Here is a 5,959-nt window from a genome sequence, read left to right as displayed (position 1 = left end):
TGCGTTGCTAATTTCTCTTTAGGAGGAAAATAGTATTATCTGTTTAATGTACTGACCAATAGTCTTGTTGCAGTGGTAACACCGGTTACCATCAAATCACCGAAGTTAAGCACTTGGATGGGTCACTGTCCATGTCTGCTGAGTGCTGTTGGTAAGTGGGGTGGACTCAGCCTTTGTGAGGCAAGCAAACTGACAATGGCCGAGAGGGTGGTGTGCTGACCACATGCTCCTCTGCATCTATATCTGGTGACGCCTGTGGGCTGAGGATGTCACAGTGGCCAGTTGGTACCATTCGGCCTTCAAGGCCTGTTTGGACACTGTTTGCTTCTGTTTTTTCTTTAATGTACTACAATAGTGTCAACAGTGTACTTAAGGGGAATGACACTTGCACTTGATAACAGCAAGAGGTTTTATGTGTAAAAGAAATCTTAAGTATCACAATATTAAATAATAAAAATAATGATAATGATCTGTGAGATGATACATAGCACTATATTGTCTATGATAAGGGGTAATGCCTGAAATTTGGTATTCACTCTCTTGACTCTTTTTATCTTGGAATATTGAATTCGCTGATGATTTCTGAAATTGAATGTCTCCACACTTCTAGCTCCAACTACCATTCCATGTTAAAAGTCTGTTAATTCTCATCATGTGGCCAGAATCATGTCAGAAACAGTTTCACATGACTCACCTTAGTGCAAACGACACCGTCTGTGCATGTACATCTTGCTATCCAATGACTTGTCACCTCAGTGTATTTCATGTTAAAAAAATGGAATGCTACAGCAAACTTTTCCTTATTTAGTTATTTTAGGTCACTACTTTCTGACTGTCCTTTATAGTGTACATACTTTTTAAGTTATTCACTACAAAATCTGAAGAAGAACTATTCTGCAGTGTATTTTCAAGACTGATTTTGAAACTTCCTGGCAGATTAAAACTGTGTGCCCGACCAAGACTCGAACTCAGGACCTTTGCCTTTCGTGGGCAAGTGCTCTACCAACTGAGCTACCGAAGCACGACTCACGCCCGGTTCTCACAGCCTTACCTCTGCCAGTACCTCGCCTCCTACCTTCCAAACTTTACAGAAGCTCTCCTGCGAACCTTGCAGAACTAGTACTCCTGAAAGAAAGGATATTGCGGAGACATGGCTTAGCCACAGCCTGGGGGATGTTTCCAGAATGAGATTTTCGCTCTGCAGCGGAGTGTGCGCTGATATGAAACTTCCTGGCAGATTAAAACTGTGTGCCCGACCGAGACTCGAACTCGGGACCTTTGCCTTTCACGGGCAAGTGCTCTACCAACTGAGCTACCGAAGCATGACTCACGCCCGGTACTCACAGCCTTACTTCTGCAGGAGAGCTTCTGTAAAGTCTGGAAGGTAGGAGACGAGGTACTGGCAGGAGAGCTTCTGTAAAGTCTGGAAGGTAGGAGACGAGGTACTGGCAGAAGTAAGGCTGTGAGTACCGGGCGTGAGTCGTGCTTCGGTAGCTCAGTTGGTAGAGCACTTGCCCGCCAAAAGCAAAGGTCCTGAGTTCGAGTCTCGGTCGGGCACACAGTTTTAATCTGCCAGGAAGTTTCATATCAGCGCACACTCCGCTGCAGAGTGAAAATCTCATTCTGGAAACATCCCCCAGGCTGTGGCTAAGCCATGTCTCCGCAATATCCTTTCTTTCAGGAGTGCTAGTTCTGCAAGGTTCGCAGGCGAGCTTCTGTAAAGTTTGGAAGGTAGGAGACAAGGTACTGGCAGAAGTAAGGCTGTGTGTACCGGGCGTGAGCCGTGCTTCGGTAGCTCAGTTGGTAGAGCACTTGCCTGCGAAAGGCAAAGGTCCCGAGTTCGAGTCTCGGTCGGGCACACAGTTTTAATCTGCCAGGAAGTTTCATATCAGCGCACACTCCGCTGCAGAGTGAAAATCTCATTCTGGAAGACTGATTTTATCTACATCTCTGTTACTTTTTAGTTCTACTATTGTTTCCATTTCAAACCCGTGAAACAATTTTTTCTGAAAATGAACATTACAAGTGACAGTACTGGCACAGATTCACTTGAAATACTTATGAAGTGAGGCTTATTAGTCACTTTGTGGAATGAAATTAAGCCTAAAGGTCTTGAAAATAATAGTATGTAAATAAAGAATACTGCATTCACACAGCATGTGGACATTTTCTACACCTATCACTATATTCGGTTGTCCAATATTTATTGTGGGCACTGTGTATACTTACGTCTTCATGTGGAAGTGTGACTGAGTACCCCTGAAAGCTTTTTTACATGTCCATGCTTTCCTAAATATTTTTCTGGTCATGTAGCATACATGAGGTGCCATGTTCAGAAACTCTGACATGGAGAGGAATATGTGATTGGATGAAAAGTGTGACATGATAACTCCACAGACTCTTGCAGCTGTAACTGATAATCTCATGTCTTCCAACCAATCAGCTCCATAGGATGTTACGGCGCCTAGAAGTACCTCTATGGTTCAAACACAGCTGGATGACATCTTCGACAACAGCCAATATTTTTGTCATTTTCAAGGCACAAATGCAAACACCAAACTGAAGCAGTGGGGAGTGACTAGGCCAAGGAGTATCCTATGAGCTGATTGGGTGAAGAACGAGACTTCATATGTTAGAACTACTACAGCCGTGGGGCTTTGATGTTACTACTTTCACCCAGCCACTGAATAAGATGCAGATCTTTTGTCCTTTAAAGTGGCCTCAATTAAGGAGCTGTTTCTCATTCTTCTCCAGCACCAATCAACTATATGACAAGGGTACTCCCAATTACAAGTTCGTTTGTCACTACTCTTGTTGCATAGACTGGTAGGGATACTCCCCTACGCTCTGCATCAATACTTGTTTGCATGTGTAATTTACTTGTGTTGTCATGACTTTCCACAGTGTGTGTGAATTTGTGTTCATCATCATCATCACCTTTGTGTATTACCATTATTGTTGGCATCTCTGTCTTGCTACACAGCTACAGTTTCATTGCCATTGCTGCTACAATCACTTCACCTCTGTCACAGCTGCTGCCACTACAGTTGTCTCCCGAGCATCACAGACACTGCCACTACAGTTGTCTCCCTGCCTCCATCTTCACTGCTGTCACTATCACTGTCACTGCTGCAGTCTTCTTGCCCCTTTGTCTTCATCACCACCACTGCCATCCTCATCTGCTGTCATCACATCATCCCAGATGTCACTGCTGTCATCTCCCACAGTCTCAGTAAAGCTCTATCCCTAGTAATTATTGTTGATTTCTGTTTCCTTCCTCCTAGACCCACAATGGACATACCAGCCACCTTCATCATTTATATCACCCCTTCCTCTGCTCCCAGTATCACTACGTGCAGCACTTCCTCTGGTTTACCTCCCTATGTCCACCCTCCCATTGCCACAGTCTCATCCTTGTTTGCAGTCACTTCCTTCACCTATCCTACCTACTCTTTCCATGACCCCTTCCCCATCACCTACCTTTCCCTTTGCCTGTCTCCCACTTCCTATTTAGCTCACGGCAACCACTTACCCTGCAATGTCTGCAAAAATAACATCTTGTCCTTTACCATTTTAATGTCAGAAACCACAACACAGTCCACAAGCAGTTGTTCCTATTCAAGCCAAATGGAAGGACCTGCACTGTGACATGTCTCACCTTCTACATTTCCCTTACCCTCACCACGTCCCATAATCGCTGTAAAGCTATCAAAGTGCCCTAATACAGACTCCACTACAAGCACTGTAACAAAAAAACTACAAACAACTCCCAATCCTACCCAGCTCCCTCCCCTGCACCTTCTCTCCCAGCTATACATACCTTCATCCTCTCTCATCCTGACCCCAGATTCCTAAATGCTAAATCCCTATCTCCTAAAGTCAGGAAATATGTCCCTCACAACCTCATCACCCAAATCAACCCCACAAAGATTCCATCCTTATCAAATTCATGAATCCCAACTTCCACTCTGACCTCTTCCTCAAAATTATTATTATGTTTAGCCCTCATACCTCCTCATTCCCTTTAACATCACCTCCACATCCGAACAAACCCAGCCTCCTCACTGTTCCCTCACCTTAACTACCTTGATAGAAAATGTTTGTCTCGAGATCACAGTAGAGGTTGTGATTTCTGAACTGAATTGCAGTCCTTCCTTGTAAATCTGCACAGCCCTCTGTATTTACAATGACTTGCATCCCAACTTCCTTATGTGAGTCTTCACAGAATCTGCCACACCGTTGCTCACCTCTGAGGGAGGGAGCCCCCATATACAACTACTGACATCAATTTGAACCTTCTAAATTCCCCCCCCCCCCCCCGCCCCCCTTGCTGCAGTCTTACAATTGTCAAAAATGCCTCCTTTACAATGACCACCTCAACCCTGATTGTAAGAATTCTCCTACCTGTCCTTACTGTAAAGACACCCACTTCCTCAACCAGTGTGTGAATCTTGCTTTGCCTTCACCCAACTTGACACTTTTGTTTAAATCTCTCCATCCCCTCACCCATACAACCCACAGCCTAGGCTCTCATCACGGTGCGAGAACAATTCAGAATCTTGTATCACAACATCCTCTCCCTACCCTCCAACAAGTCCCTTTCAATGCATACCCTATCTCAACACAACACTGTTACCTTCATCCTTAGTTAAACATTCCTCCAACCCATTTACACCATCCAAACCTCTCCCCATATCCTCCACTGCACAGATAATCCCCTCACCTTGGCCAGGAGTGGAGTTGCAGTTAGCTACCACAAAAACATCCCCATTTGGCCATAACCCTGACTCAGTAATCCCACCAAATGCCTCATCCATAGCTCACTTCTTCAAAACCCTGTCACCTGTGCTATTATCTACATTTGACCTTATCATCTCATATTTCCTCACTTAATAGACTATACCTTTTCCACCTACACTGACAAGTGAAAACATTATGACCACCTTTTTAATAACGTGTTGGTTGACCATGCAAACACAGTATAACAGAGATTATGCCTGGCATTGATTCTACAGTCTTGACAGGATTCCAGAAGTATGTGGCACCAGATGTCTACAAACAGATCAAGCAATTACCCCAAATTACAGGATGGTGGTTTACAGACACACAATTGGCACCTGATGTGTGTTCCGATGGGTACAGATCAGGCACATTTACTGGCCAAGAAATCAATGTGAGTTCACTACCATGCTCCTCAAACCAGTGTAGCAGGATTCTGTCTGTGCAACATGGACAGTTATCCTGCTGGAAGATGTCACCTCAACAGTGGGGACTTCAAGCATGAAGCAATGCAAATTGTCTGCAGTAATGTCCATGTAGTTCACTGCCATCATGATGCCTTCGATAACCACCACAGATCCCATGGAAGCCCAACTCAGTGTACCCTGTAGCATAACTCTGACCTCACTGGCCTGCATCCATGGTGCGGTGAATGTTTCGTGCAGCATGACCCAACCATTGACCTGGTATAACAAGAAATGTGTTTCATTCAACAGGCAACATGTTTCTGTTTATCCACAGGAAAAACTCAGTGATGCTGTTCCTACTGCAATCGTAACTGATGTTGATGGTGGGTCAACACAGTGTAATGGTTACACCTGCTTTTACTTCTTCATTTGTTTGTCCTCGGTGTCAATGTACTGCCTCGCTACACTGGCTGAAACATGAGGTTTTTAATTTGGACAGTGACTACTGTAAATAACGTAGCAGACATACGCACAGTTGTGTTTCACAGTACTTTAATTTCACTTTTCATAACCCACTTATAATACACAGTTATACGGCCAGTGTGCAATTGTTTAAACTTTCCATAAGCCTCATTAATAGTTAGCAGGCAAATCTCCACATACTGCTACAATATTTCACTGTTGAACCTCTATGAGCAGTAAAAGACTAACCACAAAGTTCACAATTCTTGAAGAATAATTAGGTATGTATGGAGCAGACATTGTCACTGTTC

General features: G+C 44.1%; 1 non-coding gene across 1 annotated transcript; it reads right to left on the bottom strand.

Moving 5' to 3' along the window:
• Positions 1-1,248: 1,248 nt before the first annotated feature.
• Positions 1,249-1,323, bottom strand: Trnas-uga (transfer RNA serine (anticodon UGA)). Its single transcript has one exon. It is a non-coding gene; the product is annotated as a tRNA-Ser (tRNA).
• Positions 1,324-5,959: the final 4,636 nt, after the last annotated feature.

This window comes from Schistocerca serialis, chromosome 3 (assembly GCF_023864345.2).
Source record: "Schistocerca serialis cubense isolate TAMUIC-IGC-003099 chromosome 3, iqSchSeri2.2, whole genome shotgun sequence".
NCBI classification, from domain to species: Eukaryota; Metazoa; Arthropoda; class Insecta; order Orthoptera; family Acrididae; genus Schistocerca; species Schistocerca serialis.
This window is presented reverse-complemented; position numbering and strand designations above follow the sequence as displayed.